General features: G+C 46.3%; 1 protein-coding gene across 29 annotated transcripts in view; it reads left to right on the top strand.

The window, feature by feature from the left end:
• Window positions 1-26,305, top strand: part of Gatad2a (GATA zinc finger domain containing 2A) — an 89,334-nt gene that overhangs the window by 27,215 nt on the left and 35,814 nt on the right. For 21 of the 29 annotated variants that reach the window (NM_145596.4, NM_001286450.1, NM_001113346.1 and 18 more), the window contains exon 2: window positions 18,434-18,535. The exons of 6 other annotated variants lie outside the window; for them this stretch is intronic. The gene's annotated coding sequence lies outside the window, so the exon portion shown is untranslated. Of the gene's footprint in view, window positions 1-2,378; window positions 2,442-2,993; window positions 3,098-18,433; window positions 18,536-26,305 lie in introns of those variants that run through there. 2 more of the 29 variants (XM_030243460.1, XM_030243465.1) reach the window with 2 other exon arrangements.

The following is a 26,305-nucleotide window of genomic DNA, read 5'->3' as shown; positions in this document are numbered from 1 at the left end:
GTTGGATAGGGTTTTTCTGTAGCCTTGGCTGTCCTGGAACTCTTAGAGATCTGCCTGCCTCTCTGCCTCAGAGTGCTGGGATTAAAGGTGTTTGCCACCACTGCCTGGCTAGGGTCTTGTCTCGTCTCTTCTCTTCTCTTTCCTTCCTTCTTTCCTCTTCTTCTTCTTCCTCTTCCTCCTTTTCCAGACAGGTTTCTCTGTGTAGCCCTGGCTGTCCTGGAACTCACTCTGTAGACCAGGCTGGCCTTGAACTCAGAAATCTGCCTGCCTATGCCTCCCAAGTGCTGGGATTAAAGGCATGCGCCACCACTGCCCAGCTCTTTATTTATTTATTTTATGGCCGGACAGTGGTCTTGGAAAACCAAAAAAAAAAAAAAAGATTTATTTTATGTATGTGAGTATACTGTTGCTGTCTTCAGACACACCAGAAGAGGGCATTGCATCCCATTACAGATGGTTGTGAGCCACCATGTGGTTGCTGGGAATTGAACTCAGGACCTCTAGAAGGGCAGTCAGTGCCCTTAACCACTGAGCCATATCTCCAGCCCAAAATTTTTTATTTTTGAGACTTGTTACCACCATGTAGCCATGGCTGTCTGGAACTTGGAATGTAGACCAGCGTGGCCTCTTAGATCACAGAGATCTGCCTGAATCTGTCTCCCAAGGAGTTCACTACCAATGTGTCTGGGTTTTCTTTATGGTAGAATCCCACTACAAGCCAAGGGTGTGGAGGTTGCCTTTTTTTTAAAGATTTGCTTATTTTATATTGTGCATGAGTGTTTTACCTGCGTGTTTGTACCAGTTATGTTCCTAGTGCCTGTGGAGGTCAGAAGTTCAGTTGGTTGTGAGCCACCATGTGGATGCTAGGGATGGAACCTGGGTCCTCGACAAAAAACAGTTAATGCTCTTAATTGCTAAAGTGTCTCTGAAGCCCTGAATGTGGACGATTGGAAACAGGATTCTCATATGCATGTTTGTCAGGCTATCCTGAAGGAGAAAGGAGCACCTGTGTGATAAACCTGCTTTTTGCTCTGCCCCAGCACTGCTTCAGACATAGCTTCTGCAGCTGTTGGCCTTTGAGCTGGCACTATGGAACACTTCCTCACCTTAGCTGACTGCTCACCTCAGCTGGTAACTTGGGTACAGGTCTCTGTTTCTGTTCTTTTGAGTTTCCAGGTGTGGGTTTTGTGGTAGAGATAGAGAGATGGAGTTTCTTATGTGCTCATTCACATTCACAGATGAAACATTTTTTTCCACCTGCTTTTGGAGGTTTGACTAGGAAAGCAAAATGGCACGTATGTGCACAGCTGTTTTTGCACTTTACCTTGTTCCTTTGAGACAGAGTCTCTCGCTGAGCCTGGAGCTCACTTGGTTTTTACCTTGGCTGGCATCCAGCAAGGCTCCGTCCGAAATTCTGCTATCTCAGTGCTATCCCACCACAGCACTGGTAAGCATGAGGCTGTGATCTACTTGTTATGTGATGCTGGGAACTGAGCTCAAGTTCTTGTGTCTAAGCCACAGGTTCTTTTACCTTCTAAGCCATTTAGTCAGCCCCTGATAGCTGTTTTTTGACTGTAGCTTAGGCTTGATTTAAACTTGTTGTGTGCCTTCTGCCTCTGCATTCTCAAGGCTGGAATCACAGGTATGTGCCATGAATGCTTAGCCAAACCAAATTGACTTAGAGCTGGATTGAATTGGTTGAGTCACTTAAACCTGTGGCATACTTGGCTTGGGTGTCATTGATTGGGTGCCTGAGTTTTCTCCAGTGTCTCATTTGGTGCTGCAGCTTGTGAGAAGGTTGAATCTTACAAGTGGTAACCTTTCCTCAGAGGATTCTTGAACCAGCTGGTTCAAACCTGAGGGTTTCTCTTATGGCTATGATAGGAGCACAGTTTTGGTATGCTTGCCTTTTTCTTAACTTGCTTAGTAGATGAACTCAAGGCTCCTGCTTCAGTTCAGGAAAGTTTGCTTGCTTGCTTGCTTATTTGTTTGTTACAAAGGTCTCACTGTGTAGGTCTGACTGTCTGTGTTGACTAGGCTAGCCTCTAACTCAGAGATCTGCCTGCCACTGTCTCCAGAGTGCTGGAATTAAAGGAGTGTGTCACCATGTCCAAAGGAGATTTATTTTTTCATTGATTTACTTTTTAATGCTTTTTGTATGAATGTATATGTGCTTTGGGTGCCCACAGAGGCCAGAACAGAGTGTAGGAGCCCCTGGCATTGGAGTTAAATAGATGGTTGTGAACTACCATGGGGGTGCTGGAAACTGAACCAGAGAGAGCAAGAGGGGCCAGGTCTCTTAACCACTGAGTCATCTCCAACCTGTTTTTTGTTTTTGCAGTAAAGTTTTGTGCAATCTTTTCTCCTGTTTACCTGCAGAAATCATTTCCTGGTGCAGAATCCTGGGGGTAAAAGTAGGAACTTGACATCAGAAATGAATGGTACTGTCTGGCCTATTTTATTTTTTGCTTTTTGAGATAGGGTCTGTCTATGTACCTGACTGTCTTAGAACTCACTGTGTAGAGCAGACTGGCCTTAAATTCATAGTGATTGACTGTCCAAAATCTCTTTTGGTCTGTCTTTGCAGCCTGAGTGCTGGGGTTAAAGGTGTGGGTCAAGGCACCTAGCTGTTCATTTTTGTGTGTGCCTGATGTGTAACTGTGGACACGACTCTCCTTCCACCTTTAACTGGGTTCTAGAGAAGGAACTCAGATCTCCAGGCCTGTAGCTTATAAGGGCCTTTATCATGCTTAGTCACCTTGCTGGCCATTTTGAAGTTAAGGGCCTGAGTCTGTCATTGTGATTATATTTGTCAGGCTGTTTCATTAGAAATAGAACTGTTAGGCCAAGGGAGGTGATTAATGGTACTAACATGCTTTGGGCTTAGCGCCACAATTAAATAAAATTAAGAGTACCTTTTTGAGCATAAGGAGGTAGCTCAGTGGGTAAAGCTGGACACCGAGCATGCACCTGTAATCCTAATGTTCCTACAGAGATGACTGTGAATACAGGAGGATCCTGGGAGGCTCAAGGGTTAGCTATCCTACTGCACACAGCACTGAACGCTTGGATCGGACACTCTGTCTCCAAGTGGAAGGTAAGGACTGAAACCTGAGGTTGTCCCTTACCTCCACACATGCACTTTGGCTTGTATGCACCTGTGTTGGCATGCGTGTGCTCACGTGCATACACACACAGAGATTTTTTTTTTAAGTAGCCTTTTAGACAACAGACAGATGTAGCATCCCTTGTAGGCTTTCCTCTGTGCTCTGCTCTGCTGAACCCCATACTTCAGTGTGAGCCAAGAGACTCTTCAAACTGGAAATTAAGGCCCAAAAGGGAGAGAGACTTCCCATCATTGATTTGTAGTAGAAAGGAGCTTGGCAGCTTGATCCTCCTAGAGGATCCTCGGTCAGTCTGTCTGACCTGTCATTTGTTTTAGGTTTGCTCAGTTTGTTTATATAGGTCCACTGGCCAGTTTCCTTTCTCCTGGCCTTGTCTGCTTTTGAACTTGAAGTCAATGTGGGTCTCTAATGAGAAGAGAATAGGATGTAAGGAGGAAGTTATGCAGGGCTGCTTCTTGGGGCTTCAGAAATCCAGTGGGTGATGGTTTAGAGCTTAAGCAGTGTTTCCTTGTCTCTTTAAGAAAGTAAATGTGAGCTGGGTGGTGGTGAGTTTGAGGCCATACTGGTCTTCAGAGCAAGTTCCAGGACAGCCAGGGCTACACAGAGAAACCCTGTCTCAAAAAACAAGCAAATGCTGGGTGTGGTGGTGCATGCCTTTAGTCCCAGCACTTGGGAGGGAGAAGCAGGTTGAATTTCTGAGTTTGAGGCCAGCCTGGTCTACAGAGTGAGTTCCAGGACAGCCAGGACTACACAGAGAAACTCTGCTTCAAAACAAACAAACAAAACCAAGCAAACAAGTCAAAACCAAAAAGGTAAATGCACCTAACTATAGGCATACTTGAGATCCAGAATTAGCCCTGGCAGTGGGGAGCAGCAAGCAGAATACCTGTCAACCCCACAGCAGCTCTCACTGCCCAAGCCTGTCCAGGGGGCATCCTGCTATAAGCTTGGCACATCCTGCTGTGGGTGATGTTGGCAGAGGACTCAGTGTTTTTCATAATCCCCTAATCTGTGCTAGAGTTAGAGCCCCAGGCCCTTTGTATGCTGCAGTCAGGCTGCCCCCCTTGTATGGCTTTTGTGTCTAGAAAAGCCCATTGTGGCTACTGGGGTACTCCTCATAGTCACAAAAGAGATGGAGCCAAGGGGCTCCAGGGGTTTTAGGGAAAGCAGGCTATTGGTTTGGGATTGGGAAGGTGACTTTTTTGATGTTAGAGATTGTGGGGAGTGCAGAGGGGTTTTCTCTCTCCAGAGAGAACAGAGCTGCTTAGGTGGCAGGTTGGGGTGGATGATAGGAAGACAAGTGTGTCCCTAGTCCTTACCCAGATAATTTTTTGAGCTGTGAGAAGGCTTTGATTACTCCAGCATCTCTGTGCCACCCTCTCCTACTATCAAGGCAGGGATATGGTTTCTTAGGAGTGGTGGAATAGCCACTTCACTCTCTGAACCTTGGGTTTATGGGCAGTGTAATGGGCAGGAGCTGGGAAGCACAGGCTGTTGGGTCATGGTTGAGCATTTACACAGGAGAACCTAAAGTGTACTTGCACAGGACTATGTGAGTTTCTGTTCAGGGAAGCCATGGGGAAGGAAAGACCATTGGTGAAGACAGATTGGTGCGCCCATGATCTTGGGTTTGTCTGCCTAAATAAAAGAAGATAGGTGTCAGAGACACCTTGGGCAGATTGATGGTGGTTATGTCTTTTTGCTTAGCAACTGTTGGGAATATCTCCCAGGCTCTGCCTCTTCTGAGCACTGAGATCCTGTGCTAGTACAGATGCCCTCAGTTGGCCTTGGAGGTCATGGAGTTGGGGAAAGGGAAGAGGTGTAACAGAGTGCCCTGAGACAAGAAGGTCAGTGGGAGGCTATTTGGAATGGCACTTGAGTGGGGACTGAAGGGTAATACAGCTCCCAAGACTGAGTATGAATTTTAGGGGTACAAAATAGGTTGTTAGGCAGAGGGAGGAAGACCTGGGTCTTAGAGAGGCTAGATGTGAATGAGATAGCCCATAGCTCTGGGTCAACTTTTCCTGCCTTGTTGCCCTGAGTGGAAATGTGATGAGCCAAATGTGACCATCTGCTCTTTGAGCTCAGGGAGTGAATCTGACCCTGGAGGAGGTGAGTTTGGAGTCTAGTCTGTAGTCACCATTTCTTCCCAGACAGTAGTGCTCTGTGCAAGCACGAGTGTGGGGAGAGTTGTGAGAAAATTATGGCAAGTCTCTTGCATGTTCAGGAACAGCCTGCTCAGCTTTTCTATCAAATTAGAAGGACCCAGCTCCTACCTTAGCTGGGAAAAGAGCTTTCCAGCAAGTCCAGGGCCTAGGAAGAGGCTTGGGTCTGCTGCTAGAGTCTTAAAATTTGGTTTGATTGGGAGCTCATGTATTCTAGGTTCTGAGGCTATTCAAGCTTGGAGGATTTTAAGTTTTTATTTACATAATTAACTTTTTTGAGACTGGTTTTATGTAGCCTGGCACTTGGCTGTGTAGTCAAGGACAGCCTTGACCTCTAGATCTCCTGCTTCCATGTCTCAGATCTTGGAATGACAGGAGTGGGTTACCACATCTGACCTGGCCTTTTTTTTTTTTTTTTAATTTAAAGACAGGGTTTTTCTGTGTAGCCTTGGCTGTCCTGGGACTCACTTTGTAGACCAGGCTGACCTCAAATTCAGAAATCCACCTGCCTCTGCCTCCCAAGTGCTGGGATTAAAGGCGTGAGCCACCATGCCTAGCCTGGCCTTTTATTTTGATGTAGGTTCTCTTCATAGCCCGGACTGGGCTCAAACTCTTCCTGCATGAGCCACTCTATCTGACGTCCAATTGGAGTTTTGGAGCCTTTTCCAGAAAGACCCAAGGAAGTAGCTAGTATTATGATGATGCTGCCAAATCTGTCAGCCTGAGTTCCATGCCTGGGACCTGCATGGTGGAAGAAGAGAACTGACTCTTACAGTTGTTCTTTGTTTGAAACATGCATACCTACTGTCATAGAGAGGCTGGGGGTGGAACTAGAGAGATGGTTCAGAAGTTAAGAGCACTTGGCTTTTCTTCCAGTGCACACACATCAGACCCAGGGCATGTAAGTTAATCGGGGACTGGAGAAATGAACCAGTGGCTGAAGTGCTCGTTATGCAAGCATGAAGATGTGAGTTTGAATTCTCAGCAGGAGCAAATTCTGTAATCCTAACATTGACTATGGGGTGATGAGATGGAGACAGGAAAGACTCCTAGTTCACACAGCCAGTTAGCCTCACTTCAGCAAGTTACAGGAGCTGCCTTGAGATGGAAGGTGAAGACTGAAGTCATCTCTGACCTTCACATGCAAGACTTGGCACTTCTGTGCCTATATTCACACACTTAGGCATCATTTATGTATACATATAGGAAAATTTCTCTGAAACATGTTATCTAGTAGCTTTTGTGATGGTTTCGTGAACTGCCCAGATGGTTTTGAGTTTTAGCTCTTCTGGCGGACTTGAGAGGAAAGATGGGTGTTCTTTCCAGGATCCTGGCTTGAAAGTGGGGAAGGGATGTGTTTGTAGGTAGGAGACTTGAGTTAAAATGGCTTAGCATGTGAGTGATTGCTAGGTCTCTGTCAGGGTCCTGATTAGAGGCTGAGTGGGAGTGAGGCTAGGATGAGCTATGTTCTGGTGACCAGTTACCCTTAGAAGTTGTCTGCAGACAGTTTTTTCCCCCTCGTGAGACAGGGTCTCCCTGTGTAGTTCAGGCTGGTTTTAAACTTTGGATTCTCTTGCCTCAGTTTCCTACCACTCTTGGCTGCACACATACTTTGTGTGAGCCTGATTGGCTCTTGTGCTGTCTTAAGTTGTATTGTATTACCTGTTAGAGATGAAGGTAAAGATGGCTCTTAGCTTATGAACCAGCCTGGGATTTGTCTGTAAGTCTCTAAACCCCCCTCTTTCTGCTTGTAGGCTGGCAAGTTGTTAGTGTCTTGTCAACAGAGTCTGGTTGTTGTTGTTGGTTGACTGTGCTTCTGGGACTCACCAATATTTTTAAAACAAAAGGTGAGGATTGACCTGTATCAGTCTTTGAGTCTGCCTAGAGCCCCCAGGCCTGGGCTATGTAGAGCCTGGGGCTAGAGTCTCATCAGAATCAGTAGAACCTAGGCCTTCAAGTACCACTCTGTTTACACCTGAGAGACCTAGGCCGCGGCTTGACTTGATGTCTTAGCTTCAGGTTTCTCACCTGTCAAGTGTGGTGTCAATGGAAGTCCCTTATGTGAAAGGGTAACAGTGATGGAGACCTTGAGGGTCATGATGGCAGTGCTTCCTAATCGTGGGTGGGTTTTGCTGGTACCTCCTGGGTACCAGGTAAGTGATGCTGGCAGCCCTTGATTCTGGTTATGGGGATCAAAAAATATTTATCTGGCATCAGAAGACCAATCCTTATGTCCTATTAGCATATAGACCTTAATTACTTGTTTCCTGTCTTGAGTTGCCAAACTTGTGGATACTTGAGATTAGAGTTAACAGAGGTTCCTAAGCGTGTAGGTCTGTCCAGCTGCTCCCAGGTACCAGCTCCTGTCATCAGGGAATGTAGAGGTGCTAAGCTCATTTTCTAGAGGTGGAGGTTAAATGGGAGCAACCTTACTCTAAACTGCAGATTTCCCTTTCTCTAGTTAGACGTGCCTTTTTTTCGAGACAGGGTTTCTCTGTGTAGCCCTGGCTATCCTGGAACTCACTTTGTAGACCAGGTTGGCCTCGAACTCAGAAATCTGCCTGCCTCTGCCTCCCAAGTGCTGGGACTAAAGGCGTGCGCCACCACGCCCAGCTCTCTCTTTTTTTAAATAAGCTTTTGTGAGACAATGAAATGACTCGGAAGGTAAAGGTGCTTGAGTTAATTCCTGGTTTCCACATAGTAAAAGGAGAGAAGTTGTCCTGTGGCCTCCTCATGCATGCTCCCACACAGAAACATAACGAAGGGAACCCCAGGCAACTGGAGAGGCTGCTCAGTGGTTAAGGGCACTGGCTAGTCTTCTTACAAAGGTCCTGGGTTTGTTTTCCAACACCTACATGGTCGCTCACAACCATCTGTAACTCTTCTTCCATGAGATCTGATGCCGCCTTTGGCATCTGTGGGCACTAGAAATACATGTGGCACACTGACATACAGGCAAAACAGCCATATACATAAAATAAAAATAAAATAGGTGTGCATAAGGAGGCAGAGACAGATGGATCTTTGTGTGTTTAATGCCAGTCTCATCTATCAATAGTGAGTTTCAGGCCATCCGTGGCTATATATAAACCACCCTGCCTTAAAAATAAATGAGTAAATAAATGTACTTTTAAATAAAGAATGTGTGTGTGAGGCAGTTTGCACATACATGGAGGCCAGAGACATGATTGTCTTTTTAAATTCTGCCTCATCTTAAGCCATCTTTGGGTGGCTATGGTGGCACATGCCTTTCATCCCAGCGTTCATAAAGCAGAAGCAGGAGGAGCTCTTGAGTTCCAGGGCAGCCAGAACTACACAGTGAGACAGACCCTGTCTTTAAAAAAATAATTCTTAGCCGGCAGTGGTGGTGCACACCTTTAATCCCAGCACTTGGGAGGCAGAGGCAGGCGGATTTCTGAGTTTAAGGCCAGCCTGGTCTACAAAGAGTTCCAGGACAGCCAGGGCTATGCAGAGATACCCTGTCTTGAAAAACCAAAAACCAAACCAAAAAAAGAACCATGACTCTTTTTGGCAGAATATATGGTTTGATTCCAGTACCCTTGTGGTGTCTCAAAAACCCTCTTAACCTCATCTGTCATTGGGCATACACATGACATATAGGCTGGCAAAGTACCCATAAAATAGGAAAAATTTAAGACAAGGTTTTACTCTAGTTCAGGCTGTGCCTCTGAACTGTTGGAAATCTGATGAGTGCTGCATTGGTAGGTAGCATCACCATGCCTGGCTCTTGCCCTGAACCTTTCTTACCTGAAAGGACAATCACAACCAGCATCAGAACACAGTGCAGGCAAGGGGACTCTTGAATGGTCTCTGTTGAGTTTTCCATACAGCCTCCATGCTGAACTCTGCCTATGGGGTAGGCTGCCTTGGTGCTCAGGATTCCAGGTTGAGAGTTGGCATTGTGATGCTCCTGTTTTCCCTCTCCCTGGTATCAGTTGATGGGGGTCCCTGGTATCTGTCTTGTTGTCCCCCTTACTTACAAAGTTGGATGTGCTGGGAGCTGGCTCTCTGTCTAGGGCAACATTTTGTACACAGGCTCCCAGGGCGCTCAGGTTTCCATTTAAGGGAAGAGTGTTGCCAAGATGAAGTGGTCCTCTCTACTTGCTGGTATCCTGGGCTTCTCTTGCTTGTGCTATAAGGTGAGGCTGGAACAGGTGTGTTCCCAGGGAATTGGAATGCTGTGGTAGGCCAGGGCTGTCTAGGAAGGCCAGGTCTAAGGTGCTTGGGCAATGCTCTTAGAACACTAGTCACAGGCTTTCCTGGGCTCTTTTCTGCTATGCATTTGGGAAGTTGCAGGGACTGTTTAATGCTGGAGCTTGTCTGGGCTATGATCTGATAGAAACAGGTACTAGGCCCTGGGTTGCACTGTGACATCCCTGTGCATGCAAGGTTCAGGAGGGCTCAATGATACAAGTAGCTTAACCTTGAAAGCATGTGACATGGCTCAGACCTCAAGGACACAAGCTGTGTGATTTCCCCATCCTCCAGGAGCTTTCTGGAATAAAGCAAGCTGTCCTTGCAGATGGAAGGCAATGATAGGTGCCAGAGACTGGCCAGGGAGTAGGGAGTTTCACTTTTACAAGTTCTGTAAACTATGGCAGTATTTTTACTCTTTATTTTTTATATTTCATTAAATGTGGGCATGGGAGGAGTTTAGAGGACATCTTTCAGGTGTTGTGGGTCATGGAGGTTGAACTCAGTTGTCAAGCTTGGCAGCCTTTGTCTGCTAAGCCATCTAACTGGCCCATGTAAACTTTTGGATGGGTGTTTAAGACAGGGTTTCTCTGTGTAGCCCTGGCTGTCCTGGACTCATTCTGTAGACCAGAATCTCTTCGAACTCAGCTTAGTCTCTACCTTTCCAATGCTGGGATTAAAGGGCCACGACCACCTGGCCCACATGTAAACATTTTTTTTTTTAAAGATTTATTTATTTATTATATGTAAGTATACTGTAGCTGTCTTCAGACACTCCAGAAGAGGGCGTCAGATCTTGTTACAGATGGTTGTGAGCCACCATGTGGTTGCTGGGATTTGAACTTCAAACCTTTGGAAGAGCAGTCGGGTGCTCTTACCCACTGAGCCATCTCACCAGCCCCGTAAACATTTTTAATAATGTTAAACCACACATTTAAGAATGGTCACAATAAGCCTAGCTTGGTTACCAGGTGAAGCAGGGTAATCTCCATACTACAGATATGAGGCCAATTTGGACTATAGTAAGTCTCTGAAGTGGAGAAAGTTAAGAGTTTTACCTTGTGTGCATTAATTGCACAAAAATATGACCTCAAAAATAATTTGTAACTATGAGGACATGGATCTGTCTGTTAGGATTAGTTATACACATTGAAGGCCTGACTTGTGTCAGCTGCTAAGAGAAATGCTTGTCACTCTAGAAGGTTCATTGTGACATCATCTTGTAGGTAGAGTGTTGGAGCACAGGAATTCTTTGGTGTTTAGCTCCTGTAGGGGGAGGACCTCCTCCAGCTTGGTGGGGTGACCCTCCTCAAGCCCTTGAAACCACCAGGAAATATTGGGGAGAGTCTTAGGTCTCCAACTGCCCTGCTTGGGGGTTAACAGGTATTCATCATTTTTTCCATAGCTATTTGTCAATGTGTCTGGAAGTATGTTACATACTGATATATTCTTGCAGAGGGTAGTCAGGGAAAACTGTCTCCACATTTCAGGCTGAGTCCTTAGTGACCTCAACATGTGGCCCTTGAGCAGCACACACCAGCAGGACATCCTGTAATTCAGCTCTCTGCCCACAACAGCTCCCTGGAGTCTGTGTTTGCTCCCACAGGACCAAGGCTTATTATTCTCAAGGCTGCTCCTCTTTGTTACCCAGTGTGGCTCTCCTGGGTTTCTGATGACTGTTTATCAGTCTAGGTTCCTAGGTCCCTCCTCCAGCAGCTTTTAGAACTCAGGAAGACATGTTCCTCTTCAGTATGGGTGTTGCAGTGTTGAGGAGCTACAGGGCTCATCAGGCAACCACTCTCCAGGAACTTCCTATGTCCTGTTGTCTGGAAGCTTCCAGAGTGCTAGGCCTGTGGATGCTTTTGGAGCTTTATGGCAGAGGCTCAATTGTTGGTACTTTTGGTACTGGGACCCACTAGCCTCCAGCCCCTCTCTTTGCTTTCCCACCCAGGGATTGAGTGGGCAGCTAACTTATCACTAGCCAGCACTGGAGCCTTGTCCATGACATGAGCACTTTGGAGGTCCTAAGGACTTTGAGAACCTCATGCCAGGAAAGGGGTGGGGAAAAAGGAGTTATCACAGGAGAGCAGTCCCAGCTTCCCGGCAAAGAAGCCATTTCCTCTTTTTCTTGTCACACTTCCTTCAGGTGTCTGACAAGCTTTTCACATACTGAGCATCTCAGTGCTTAGCACTTCAGACCTTTCTGAGGCCCACAGACCTTGCCCTCAGTACATTTCAATATGCAGGTGTGTGCAGTTCCCACCAGTTGTGTGGACATTGGGAGGAGTGTCCACATCCACATAGGAGCTGAGACGTTTTGAAGAATGGCTTTAAATCACTATAGCCAAAGTAAGAGGTAGTGGTTTCCTGTGGAGGTCCTGCCTGGAGCAGAGGCTGTCACTTGGTTCACAGCACAGTATTGAAGGAGCTTCAGGAGGGAGGTGGGCTTTTTCAGAGGGCTATGGGTCATTGAGAGCCACAGCTGGCCAAAAGCGTTTTTTGAGCCTTTAGGATGGCTAGTAGGGAAGGAGAGTATGATGAAAGTGCCTGCTTTCTGATCTGTGAGACATTGGGTGGGATACTGTACCTCTGCAGTAAGAAGGGAAGGGTGCTGGTTAGGGGCTCAGTAGAGACCACTTGCCTACTTTGAAAGCAGAGGCTCTGGGGTCCATTTCTGCCATTTCGGAGAGAGTGAGAGAAAAAAAAAGGTGTGTGTATATTATGCCAACCACCAGTACCAAGACAGCAATGACAGGGAGTCACAGGGAGGAGGCTTCTCTAGACTCAAGGCTAGGCCTCTGGGACCTTCAGCTGTGAGAGGCTGAAGCAACAGCTGCTCTCTGGGAGGCCTGGACTCATGCTGGGGGCTGGGGCCGACATGGTTGCCTCTTAGCCTTGGATTCTGAGGGAAGACAGTTTGTGTTTTTTGACTGGTTTTGCCCCAAGTTTGTGATGGAAACATTGTTTGTGGGTGCTGACAACAGTGTAGGGGGTCTTAACTTGCCACATCCCAATCTGTTTAACTTGGCTGGATGTGCTGGTTGGGGAGTGCTTGCTTAAGTGACAGGGACTTGCACCAGAAGTGGCAAAAGGGAAGGAGGACATGGCAGGGACCTGGGCAGGTGTGAGGAGGAGCAAGTAGGGGAGAGACAGGCTTACTGGAGTCATGATGTGTGTGTAAGTGCATGTGCACATTCGAACCATCATAAGATACTGAGAGGGTGTGTGTGTGTCTGTCCATCCATCTGTCTGTCTTCAGGGGTATCAGGGAGGGTGTGTTGGCTCATTGTGAGATGATCCATCCTCCATCAAAGCCTTTATTACCATAGATAGGGGAGGACAAGGTGAGCCAGGGATTGTGGGTGCTAGGATTTGAGATGATGGACAGGACTCTACCATTCTCATCCCCTAGTCCTAGCTTTGGTTGCCAAGGGGATGGGCTGTATGGCCAGTTTCCCCACTGGCTCCTTTGCTTTCCTGGGACTGTTTCTCTAAGTCTCTAGTCTGCTTAGTCTGATATGTCCCTGCTCCCTAGGGACATGGTTAACAAGGTGTTTTGCCCTAGGGAGAGCAGGCTCTGCACTGGTTCCCTGGGGGTGACCTGGAGCTGGAGCCCAAGCTATGCCCTGTGCTGTTGGTGGCTGGGGTCCCTTTGCTCCTCTCCTGAACAGCTCCAAAGTGCTCCTTGCTAGCCCTTAGAGGTTAAGGTTCCTTATTTTGAGATAATGCTTTTGGTTTAACTCTGTCATGTATCACCACTGCTTAGCTCTGTCATTGTAGGCAGACACAGAGGGAGCATTGGTTGTGACTATGTCCCAGGAAAACTAATTGCTTGAATGTGGGTAGCAGGCAATAGGGTGCCAGTCCCTAAGTTGGAAACTGAATGGTTCTGCTGGAGCAGAACTTAGCAATAGAGCACACACAGTGTGCATATTGCTAGCACCTGGGTGGAACTGGAACTCTGAGTTCTAGGCCACCAGGGCTACATTAAGAAGCCTCAGCCAGGTGGTGGTGCAGCAGCACACCTTTAATCCTAGCACTTCAGAGGCAGGTAGATCTCTGTGAGTTTGAGACCAACCTGGTCTACAGAGTTAGTTCAATTATGATTCTGTGTTGCTGGGTATGGTGGCGCATATTTTAATCCTCACACTTGAGAGGCCATGGCAGGCTTATCTTTGAGTTTTGTGTGTGTGTTTGCGTGTGCGTGCATGTGTGAATGAGTGAGACAGAGACAAAGACAGACACACTGTGGGTTTGACCTAATCCTCCTCCACCTGCCAGCACTGTGGTGCCTCCTTTGTTGCTTGGTTTCTCCCTTTCAGGTGTTATGAGTTCTACTCCTAGAGAGGGTCCAGGTGAGCTCTGTGAAGTGGGTAGATGCTTGGTTTGTGCAGGGCAGGTGCACTCTGGGTTTGGAAGGGTCAGAGACAGGAGCAACAAGAAGTACTGGGTTCTTGGATCTGTCAGGAGAATATGGGGGCCAAGGTGGCAAATGTGTGGGTGCAGACTGCACAGGTGTCAGTGAAGGCAGGTAGTGGAGAGAGAGTAGAGGGGAGCACTCATGCTTTCCAGTCCTAAGAGTGTAGTATAGTCAGCCCTTCCAGTCAAATGCCAGTGCCTTCATACACCTGTGTTGTGCTCCTGTGTGTTGGCCATGAGTAACGTAGCAGGCACTTAATTCTGCCTTCATCCTGGAGTTAAAGGGAGCATCCTCCCAGAGGATCAAATGACAACAAAAGATGGGGCAGCCACAGTGCCAAGGCTTGATTTCATGACTGTGGCTCCCATGGCTATCTTCCTGTCAAAGTGTGGTTTCTCTCCAAATAGGACAGAAGGTCAGGGTCAGTTACAGGAGAAGGGTATATGTGTGAGTGGAGGACCCAGGTGCAGGGTCAAAGCTAAAGTGTAATGATTTATCAGGGGAGGTAAAGAGTCTCCCATGAGCTGGTAATTGTGCACTTAAGGGTTACTTGATAGTGTTTTAAATGTATGAGTTTGGCATAAAAACAGCAAAGCTTTCTGAACCCAGTTAGTGAGGTGCAGTGGTAATCACATGATTAGTTTCAAGAAATGTTCCTTGTTGTGGAAATGCTAAGTGGGTTCTGCTAGATCTCTACTCATTTCTTACGAGAGTCACATTGACTGACTGAAGGGGCTGCTGCACTGGGCTCCCCAGACTAACTCCTCCATCCTAGCCTATTACCCAAGTCCAAACGTACAGCACTAGCTGTGTGTCACACGCTCTAGGTTGCTGAATTGAAGCCAGGCAGAATCTGATAGCACAGTCTTGCCTTACTGCTTGGTGGGAAGGTCCACAGACACTGGAGCTGCACTGGGTAGGGGTGGGCTGAGGGTGCCTTCCGGGGAACTCTGGAGCAGACTGGGTTGGGGGCCACTAGCAGGTGCAGCAAGAGGCAGCAGAACAGGCTGATAAATCCAAGCACTTCTCCAGGGTAGAGGCTTCTGGAATGAGGTGTGTGGATTAAGCATTTCTTAGAGTTTTAAGTGTCACAGTGGCCTGGTACTTATTTTTTTTTTTAGGTCTTTCTCAGTTCAGAGTGGAGAATTGGTGTTTATTTTTATTATTTTGGAGCTAGTCTATTGTTGGCTCATTACAGTCTTGCCTCAGCGTCCTGTGTGGCTGTGATTACACATGCAGGCATCCTTCTTGATGACCCGGATTTGAAAGTCCATCTTTGTAGAGGTTTTGTTTCAGATGTGAAATGTCCACAGTGGGAGGGTGTTTGATGTATAAGGCTGGGCCAGAAGTCCAAAAATGAGATTTATTTGGGTGGATGGGCACTAGGCTGGCTGGCCTCTGGGGTAAGTTTGATGCTTTGAGTCTAGTCAACTGCTAATACATTGATAGATGGATTAAGAATGTACGTGGTGGGCTGGCAAGATGGCTCAGCAGATAAGAACACTGACTGCTCTTCCAGAGGTCCTGAGTTCAAATCCCAGCAACCACTTGGTGGCTCACAACCACCTGTAATGAGATCTGATGCCCTCTTTTGGAGTGTCTGAAGATAGCTACAGTGTACTTACATATAATAAATAAATAAATCTTAAAAAAAATGTACATGGTTTGTGTGTGTGTGCTTGTGAGAATCTGTTCTATTTACCATGTGACTGTAGGGGCTTGAACTCTGCTTCTCAGGCTTGCCTTTACCTCTTTAGCTATCTTGCTTGTTCAGAGGTTTCTCGAAATAAGGAACCTAGTTCAGAAACATTCTTCACTTTAGCAGAGAGGACAGTTTGGCCATTTAGAGAAGTGGCTGAAATTCCATACATATTTAATATCAGAACTAACAGAATTGAGTTGGGGAGGGTATTGTATACCTTTGATCCCAACAGACAGAGACATGAGGATAGCAATGAGTTTAAGGATAGCTCAGGGCTATGCAGAGAGATTTCATGTTAACCCTGAAATCAGGTGATTCTCCTACCTCTGTTCCCCGCTCTGAGAGTATAAGAGTATGCTACCATATTCAGCTTCTTTATAGGCTGTGAGTCCTCACGCTTGTATGATAAACACTTGTGCTGCAGTTACGTGTCCAGCCTCTGCTCAGGGTTTCTGATAGCAGATGCATTGTATTTGTAGGTCAGTTGGGAAGAGAATTTGTACCTCCTAACCATAAATAAGGGATTTCTTTCCATTTGTTTTGTTTACTTTTGTGATGTTGGAGATGGAACCCAGGCCTGATTGCTGCCAGGCAAGCTCTCTGCTAGAGTTACATCCCAGCTCTGTGGTTTTTGTTTTTGTTTTTTTGAGATAAAAATCTCTGTCTTGTTCTAGAGTCAAACCATCTTCCTATCTCAGATGAGTGCCAGGACTTTAACATGACTGTAGGTTTTTTTTTCCCCTTATGCATCATGTTTTTATGCCTGTTGTAAACAGATTCTGTTGTAGTCTTCACTTCTTACTGATTGATGTGCCTCTGGAAACACAGCTGACTTTGTGCACTAATGGCCTGTGAATGACCCAGGCCCCAGGGTCTTGCTAACTCAGACCATCACAAATTGAGAACATACAAGCAAGGGTTTGCAAGGTAACTTAGCCAAGTAAGGTTTACCACCACCTGACCACTCAACCTGAATTTAATACTTAAAACCTACATAGTGGAAGGGAAGAACCAGCTTTTGAAAGTTGTTCTCTGACTTCTATATGCAGTTTCACTGCTTTCTTTTCTGGGTGTGGGACTGTAAGCTGGAGGTGTGGGCATTGGCCACCAACAGGGAGACATGATCAGGCTGCATATTGCTAGCCTGGGAACAAGTTGAGACTCAAAAGCTGAAATGCGGCTTCTACAGAAATCGTAGCTTTTGTTCCATAGTAAAGTTGAAATCATCCCAGGGTGGGGTCTCTGTGCTGGCCTTGATCCTGAGAAGGGACAGGTGTCTGGGCACCTAGACTAGGGTTCCCTGTCTCTCGCTGAGAAGCTTGAACTTAGTGGGTCAGGCAACTGAGGGATAACAGCATTTGCGGGATTTCCCAGTTTACACTGAGCTGGAAGGCCCTGGTAGTGTCTATGGCAAGGGTCTTTTACATGGGAGGAGTCTTGTGCTCCTTGATACCCAAAGGTCTTTCTGGCAAGTTTTCCTGTGAGAATATTTCTTTTTTCTTTTTTTTTTTTTTTTCAAGACAGGGTTTCTCTGTGTAGCCCTGGCTGTCCTGGAACTCACTCTGTAGACCAGGCTGGCCTCGAACTCAGAAATCCGCCTGCCTCTGCCTCCCGAGTGCTGGGATTAAAGGCGTGCGCCACCACGCCTGGCTCAAGAATATTTCTTGAGTCACACATTACTGAACAGAGTTTAGAAAAGAGATTTCTTGGGCATGGTGGTGTGTACTTTTACTCTCAGCATGTAGAAAGCAGAGACAGGCAGACCTCTTGAGTTCTAGATCAGTCAGAGTTATATCATAAGATCTTGTATTATAAACTGAAAACTAAACAGAAAAGGTTTCTTTGTAAAAGTGTGTATGAGTGTTTTTCTTCCATGTATGTGTACCATGTGGGTGCTAGGAACTGAACCCTGGTTCTCTACAAGAGTAGCCAGTGCTTTTAACTGTTGAGCCATTCCTTTAAAAACAACAACAAAACTGGTTTCTTACTAGTATGTTTTCCTGGGAGTTGTATGGACACAAAGAAAGAAAACAGAGGTGGTATTGTTACTGGACAGGCCAGGTGCATAAAATTCTGAAAGTGGGACCCAAGCTGACACCACAGACTCTGGGTCCTGTCATGGAGCCACTCTGCCCAGGAATTTGGACTTCTTCTGCTATATCTATATATAGCAGACAGTCTCTTCTTCCCTGGTACTTGTGCCCTCCTCATCCTCAGGGACAAACTTGTACTTCGGCACTGGTGGTGGTTCAGAGCGAGAACCCCACTGGTCTGCTTGCTGGGCAGGTTTCCTGAGTATCAGATGTATCAAGTCTCTGTTTTATAAAATTGGGCCTGCTCCGAGGCCATCCCTACATTAGATCAGCACCTGTGTCAGCTTGGTCTTAACCATTCTGTTACTCCTAGCTTGCTGTGAGGACAGCCCTTCAGTCATTTACTCTGTGTTCTGGGTGATAAATGAGAACTATCTAGACTTGGCCTGTTACTCAGTGTTGTTGTCATGCTTTTGTTGAGAGCTTCCAAAGTAGGTCTGGGGTGTTGTTCACAGGTTACTCCATGCCCACTAGGCCTTAGAAATTGATTTGCTTGTCTGGGCTCCTGTTGTGGAGGGCAGCAATGGCAGAGTTCACTATTCCTATGACTGGAGGCATTTTCTTCTATTGTGGATGCTGGAGACAGAACCCAGGTCTTGCTTATACTTGGTAGGTTCTACCACTGAATTACACCTGAGCACTGGAGAAGTTTGAAATTTCCTGATTCCCAACCATTTTATGGAACTCAAGTGTTTTTCTGTTTTTTGGTTTAGGTTGGCCAGCACATTGAGCCAGCACATCCACATAAGTTGCCTTTTGACAGAACTGTGGCCATGGCAGCATGGTAGGATCCGTGTCCCGGACCCTGAGGCCAGGTGAGTGCTAGAGACTGGTGTCTATGGAATGGAAAGCTAGCTTAGATAACCTCTACATATCTGATAAAGCCCTGCTCAGGAAGGAAGGCAGGGAGTTGGGTTCCTGTGGCATCAGGTATGACCCTTGAGCCTTGGGATAGACACCATGTTTATTGGTCACCTGCTCAAAGGCTTGGGGGTGGGGGTGGGGGTGGGGGGCAGCCAGAGACTAACCTTTGATCTCCAGCTGTATCTCCTCCCAGATGGCTAGAATTGTTCTTTAGCCACTGCCCAGCTAGCTCTAATGTGGAAACTTCAGCTCTGCAGAATACAAAAGGCCAGAACAGGGGAAGGAGGGGCCTTTCTATTGCCACCAGGGCCTCACAATGACATTTACATAGTGACATTTAGTGACACATGTACCTGTAAAAGGAGGAGGAATTGAGTGGTATCCTAGAAGTAGGGCATGGCTTCAAAACCTCCTAGGACAGCTGTCACAGTTTTAAGGCTTTAAGACTGTAACATGGTGTCTTACCAAATGGTTTACCACCACCTATTGGCATCTGGTTGGCTCCTGAGTGAGATTTGGCTGCTCTGACATCCTGCTATGCTGGACAGTGGCTGTGACAGTGTTAGGGTTAGAGTTTTGGGTGTTTTTTTTTTTGTTTGTTGGTTTGTTCCCCCCCACCCCCCAGGGTTTCTCTGTGTAGCCCTGGCTGTCCTGGAACTCACTCTGTAAACCAGGCTAGCCTCGAACTCAGAAATTCGCTTGGCTCTGCCTCCCAAGTGCTGGAATTAAAGGCGTGCACTACCTACCACTGCCCAGCTACAGTTCTGTTTTTTTTAGGGTTTTTTTTTTCTCTTTAATTTATGTGTATTAGTGTTACACCTGTATGTGGGCCTGTGTACCACTCACATGTCAGGTACCTGAGGAGGTCAGAAGAAGGCATCAGATCTCATGGTATTGAAGTTAAGGGTGGCTCTGAACCACCATGTGTGTTTTGGGAATTGCTGTGTCCTTTGCAAGAGCAGCAAATGCTCTTATTCTTGACTTTTGAGCCATCTCTCCAGCCCCTTTGTTTTCTGAGACAACCCTGTCTCAGAATGGTATTGCCATGTAGTCCACACTAGTCTTGTTCTTTTTCGTCAGATTCCCAAGTGCTCAGATTACAGGTGTGTACCACTAACTCTGGCTTGTTTCTTGAGAGAGTATTATTATGTAGCCCAGATGAACTCCAGGTAATCCTCCTGCCTCTGCCTCTGCCTCCCAGGTGCTGGGATTGTAGGTTTTAATTTATGTTTTCTACGGTGTGTCCTGGTTTAATTCTAGGCCATATTTACCTTTTGCTGCATTTGGGGTTTCCTGATCCCTGGTCCTCATGTGCTAGGCAACTCTTGTCCATTACAAAGATGCACACAGACCACATGCCCACCCCAGCAGGCCCTTCTGCTGGCTCAGGTTTGTGGACAAAGTGTTTATCCTTGGGTATCATTTGCTGGGTTGCAGGTGTGTGTATATCTTTTATTTGGTGTAGGGATCATGCTGACTCATGTGCTAGGTATTAGAGATCTTAAGTGAAATTCGGCTTTAGGAAAGCATATGCTTCCCAGAGAAAGCAGTACATAGCCACAGCACAGTCAGCATTGTCTTCCTGCTAAGGAAGATTGTGCAAGTTGCAGAGTCCCTGAGACATCTTTGCTGGAAAACACCCAGCCGTGGTCTCTAGCTGCTCCTGTAGAGGAGATCAGTCAGGCCCTACTGGAATCATAGAACTACTATGTTTTTACTTAGAACCAAAGCTCTCTCCTGTGGGTGGTGGGAAAGGATTGTGACAGGGGAGCTTATTATTACTATGTAAGCACCTGGGTGAAGGATGTGGGTAGTGATCCTGTGACAGTAGTGACAAGGTGAGGGATGCAGAGATAATGCTGGCCAGAGCCTCTTGTGTGTGGGGTTCTATCATTTTCAGTCCTACACAAAGTACAGCATGAATCCATTTTCCAAAGGAAAGGTGTGTGTGTGTTTGTTCTTTATTACTAAAAACACCATTACTATGTGTGCTACAACGTGTGCCAGTGAAGGGCATGTGCACAGCATAGCATGGTGACTGTCAGGTTTTGTTTTTTCCTGCATTTTTACACTAGATGCCAGTTTTGTAAAGCTAGCCAGTTGGAGTCATGATTTTGCACCTTTGTTGTTTTTATTTTGTTTTATTTTTTCCTGTTAAACATTGTAGAAGAAACAGATAATGTCTCTAAGGACCAAAAGAGAAGTGCAGAACTTGAGTCAAACCAGATCACACTGAATTCTGAATTTGCATTAGGAAGTGACAGTTGTGTCAGAAAGGCTCACAGTAGTAGCATAGGTCAAGTGTGACAGGTGATTACAGCAAGTCCTGGAGTTACCTGTGTTGAATCCACTATACTGGTGTAACTGGGGATTGGGGGGGGGGTAGAGTGCTGGCTTAGTGAGACCCTGGCTTCATCCATAGTACATATGAAAGAAGCACAATTGATGGTGAGCCAGGTGCCAGCTCTTTGCAAGGCTGAAGCCCAGAAGCCTAAGTCAGTCTGTGTAGCAGAGTGAGACCCTGTCTCTAAATAAATGAATAATATGAAAAGTCTCCAAGTTCATGTTGGCTCTCAAAGAACAAGAAGCTGGCAAGTCCCCATTCTCCTTTAGAGGATATTTGGGAGCCAGTGTGGTTTCATGTGTGAGGAGATGAAGCATGTACCCTGTTTTTCCAGCCTGAACTTGGTAGGACCAAGATACGTAAGAGGAGAGCCTATCAGCATGGACCACAGAATCTGTGTTTATTTCTAGAGACACAGTTTTGCTGTATAGACCAGAGTAGTCTCATACACATAATTCTCAGGCCTTAGCCTCCCCATTGCAGGGGTGATAGTCATGTGTCACTATATCAGCTTTTGAGGAACTCTGTACACAAGTGACCAGTGTGTCATTAGATAGTATTGTGGAGAGAATTGGACTTGCATATTAGGTAGCCTTAGTGGCCAGCATAGTAGTAGCAGTTGTCACATTCACTAATTACTATGAACGTACAGAACTGAGTTTAGTTTTACAGCTGCAGAATGAGTTTTTGCTGTTTTAGTTTCTTTTTGAGACAAGGTTTCTCTGTGTAGCCCTGGCTGTCCTGGAACATGCTCTGTAGATGAGGCTCAAACTCAGATCTGCATGCTTCTCTTTCCATAGTGCTGGGATTAAAGGCATGTGTCACTACTGCCAGGCTGAGAATGAGTTATTAGAGGTGCGGACAGCCATATTCAAGGGCCACCAGTGTTTAGAGGTGGGGCAGGGTAGTGATATGAACTTCCAGAAGGATGTACACTGGCCATTTTGTCTAAAGATCAGTTTATAGGAAATTGGGTTCATATCATGTTAACTGCAGAAACCTCACTCATAGAACCCAACCATGGCAAACAAATGACTTAATTCAGGGGTGATGGATAGAGAGGGAGGGATGAGCTGTTAAGTGGTTTAAAGTGTCACCAAGGGCATGTTCAAAGCATTGGCTTCACAAAGGCCAGTATGAGCATGGGAGACATGAGGCCAGGGACCTGGGGAGTGCACATGTCCCATCATGGCATCACTACTACTTTGTGGGTGTGCTTGGAATTTTCCATAACAAAAATTTATGGTCAGCAAGATGGCTCAATAGGTAAAAGCACTTCACCAGAAGCACCAGATCTTAGAGATTACACCTGCAGGCAGTGAACCACTGAACCTTAAACCTCAGCAGCAAATGCTGGGCTTTGGCTGAGTATGTGTTATTATAGTATCTTCGCTGTCTCTCAAGAGTTGATTCTTTGTCTTTAAAATTATTAGTGCTGAAAAGGCCACCTTTGAAACTTTCATAAATGTTTGTTTGTTTTTGAGACAGGGTTTCTCTGTGTAGCCCTGGCTGTCCTGGAACTCACTCTGTAGACCTGGCTGGCTTCGAACTCAGAAATCCACCTGCCTCTGCCTCCCAAGTGCTGAGATTAAAGGCATGTGCTGGGCTGGTGAGATGGCTTAGCGGGTAAGAGCACTGACTGCTCTTCCAAAGGTCCTGAGTTCAAATCCCAGCAACCATATGGTGGCTCACAACCACCCGTAATGAGATCTGACGCCTTCTTCTGGTGCATCTGAAGCCAGCTACAGAGTACTTACATATAATAATAAGTTTTTGGGCCGGAGCGAGCAGAGTTGACCAGAGTGAGCAGGACAGAGGTCTTAAAAATTCAATTCCTAACAACCACATGAAGGCTCACAACCATCTATCTGTACAGCTACAGTGTACTCACATACATAAAATAAATAAATCTTTAAAAAAAAGGGCATGTGCCACCACTTGCTGGCACTTTTAGACACTTTTGAAAGGTTTCAGACACTTTGAAACTCCGTTCTAATCCTAAGCCAAGAAATAATTTAATGATTTTTTTTTTTTTTGAAATTCAAGTCAGCAACTCAAATAGCAGTAGTTTTGTTCCCCCCCTCCCCCTAAGGGTTTCTCTGTGTCTCCCTTGTTTGTGGTCCTGGAACTAACTCACTGTGTAGACCAGGCTACCCTTGAACTCTGAGATCTGCCTGCCTCTGCCTCTCAAGTGCTGGAACTAAAGCTGGCCACCACGGCCCAGCTGTCTGTCTGTCTGTAAGTAAGTAAGCCAGAGTCCCATTAAATAATGCTAACTGGCCTAGAACACACTGTGTAGTTGAGGCTGGCCTCAAACTGTGTTAGATCCACCTCCCTTTTCTAGAGTGCTAGGATCAAAAAGCATGCCCTTCCACACCAAAGCCCTTGTTTAGTTTTTGAAAGAGGATCTTAAATGGTGGCCTAGGAACTGCAGGGAGGACCACAGCCTTCCTCAACACAGCTGCTCTAGAGTTCCTTGTCCCATGCATGTTCCTGGTCACACTGCCAGGTATTGGCACCTTTGCTCTGGGGCAAGGCTCATAATCCCATTTGTGTGGTGAACTACTGTAGCAGTCTGGATTCCCTGATAGCTGCTATTGCTGGCATGGTAGCTGCAGGCTCTGGAGTTGTACTTCATCAAACATCTTTCCTTAAGAACCAGCTCTTGTTATTGATCACCAGGCTCAAATAGCTGCAACCCTTAGAACTTGGGTATCTCCTCCCCTGCCCCCACAACAAAACTAAGCAAGACAAAACAAAACACCAACCAGGTAATCGCCACCCATGCAAGAAAAATTGACATTTTCACCATTTCAGAGTGTGGTATCTGATGGCATTCAGTATACTCAAGGTATGGCACAGTTCTCCCTAATTCCAAAACATTTTGAAATCTTATCTTTTATGTATATGTGTGTATGTGGGTGCTTGAGGGCATTGATCCCCTGAAGCAGGAGTTGGCAGGCAGTTGTGAGCTGTCTCTCTGGTCCTCTTACTAGTCATTTGAATGGGTGTAAGAAATGTCTATTAAAGTGTTTTCCTGGTGTGTGTGTGTGTGTGTGTGTGTGTGTGTGTGTGTGTGTGTGTGTGTGTGTGTGTTTCATTTTGTATTTTGAGACAGGGATTCTCTTGTGTAACCTTGGCTATCTTGGAACTCACTTTGTAGTTCCTCGAACTCAGAGATCTACCTGGCTTGTCCTTTGATTTTTGAATTGACATGGCCCTCAAGGAGAAGATTTTGTGTGTCTGTTTCACTGTATTGATACTTTGTTTGTTATTTGAGAGAAGGACTTACTTTGTAGCCCTATGTGTCCTGGGATTCATTCTGTAGATGAGGCTGGTCTTGAACTTACTGAGATGACCTACATCTGCCTCCCAAGCTGGTATTAAAGCTGTGCTCCAGTGGCTGGTAGTACCGATTGATGCATACAGTTTTAATTTTGATGTAGTCTAAATTATCTTTTAGTGTGTGTGCATGCTCTGGTGTGTGTACATGTGTACCTAGAGGTCAGAGGATAACCTCAGTATTCCTTAGGTGCCCTCCACTTATTTGTTGAGAAGAGGTCTTCACTGGCCAAGCAGGCCAGACTGTGTGCACTCATGCTATTGCCCTAGCACTTTGTAAAGTGTGCTTCATGGGTGGCAAGGTCAGGACTTCTCCCCAGCTACAGATTGCTCTATTTGTTGCTGTTGGTAGCTTTAGATAAGATGTGTGAGAGCCTATTGCCAACTCCAAGGATAGGAAGTCTCACCTGTGGTTTAAGATTCTATAAATTTAATTCTTTGATCCATTTTTGAGTATAGTTTCTGTTTTATTTTTTTGTAACTGTCTCACTCTGTAGCCCCAGCTGGATTTGAACTTACACAGTTCTCCTTTTTCATCCTCCCAGTTGTCAGGAATACCTACTATTCCCAGTTAGGTTTGGTTTTTCTAGATGCCTTGCTCTGCTGTTCAGGCTGCTTGTGGAAGACTGGGCTGCAGAAGTGCTGCTTTGCCTGCTGGCTTCTGTTTGCTTTCCATCGCTGTCTTCTTTCTTGACATGAAGATTCTTCTGGCTTATTTTACAGGAAGGGAGTGAGGGAAAGCAAGTGTACTCTAGTTTTTTGTCTCTTTTGTGCTGAGCGTTGTTCCTGTACTGGGCCCTGGTAACACATGGAATAAAGAGGTGTGTCCTGTCTCAGGAAAGGAGTCGGAATATATAAACAGATGAACATAAAGATAGAAGTTGCAAGTTTCAGCTGACGCCTAGAGGAAGAGTCCTGTGGGCAGGGAGCAGAGCCAGCCTTCCATTAGGATGAGGGAGTTGTGGGTAGTAGGGTGTTAGGGTGGCAGAGGCCACCAGAGGCTCATGACCTCCTCTGTGACGCCTCATGTGTCAGCTCAGCTCTGTGTACTGGAGGTGACTGCAGCTATAGGTGCAAGTGTGTGCAAGGGAACTGTCTGCCCACAGCAGGAAAGAGTTCTAACCTGATTCTTCCTTGTTATGGGCTGTGGAACCTCCCTTTTTTTCCTTAGAAGTGGGCTTCAAAGCCCCTCCTCCCTCCCCTGGGCCGCCTCCTGCAGGGAAGAGCAACAACCAGCAGCAATACTGTGGCAAAGGGTGCCTATGTGAAAGGGATATGGGATACATCTTGGTCCCTCACCTTTTACTCAGTGTGTCTTTATGGGAGATGTTCATCTGAACCTTTGGGGACATTGTATGCAAAACAATTTGTCCTTTCCAGGTACCAGCGTGGATGAATCAGGTTAGGTCCTACAGAGTGATCTGCCTGTAAGGGTTATGGACTCTTTTCATGATAAACTTGTGGTCTTAGTCTTAAGAGATGGCTGTGGCCTGCTAATCTGTCACTCATAGTGATAACTCAAATCTAGAGCTTGGGTCATTACACAGCTCTTAGTTTTCCTTCACATGGCCACATTGGGCAGCACATTCCTCTCCCTGGGCTGAAGGTCAACACAGGGCACAACTTGAGGTCAGGTGTCTATGTGGGGCCACTCCTAGCTCACACAAACATAATGGGGAGACTGAGGACTCTTGAGATGATAGCTGGCATGTTCACTCTTTGTAGACCTTACTCCCTGCCTGCCTCCCTTGGGGCCCTAATCAGGTCAGATACATGGCCATTTCTTGTTGTCTGGCTGGATTTAAGGCTGTTCCTAGAAAGGGCTGAGAGGCCAGGGCTATATAAGAAAAGGTGTCCAGTGAGCCAGGTTGATATGTGGCTGCTGTCTTTTTGAGGTTTGCAGCACTTAGCTCGGTCTAGGGGGGCTTCTGTAGCTTCATTGGGGGCTGTGGTGTTTTCTGGGGATGACTTGTTCTTCTAAAACCGCTTTGTTCTTTGCCAAGGCTGTTTATACATCGCTGCATGTAAGAACCCA

This window comes from Mus musculus, chromosome 8, assembly GCF_000001635.26.
Source record: "Mus musculus strain C57BL/6J chromosome 8, GRCm38.p6 C57BL/6J".
NCBI lineage: Eukaryota > Metazoa > Chordata > Mammalia > Rodentia > Muridae > Mus > Mus musculus.
Note: the sequence above shows the minus strand (reverse complement) of the source record. Positions and strands in the feature narration are given on the sequence as shown.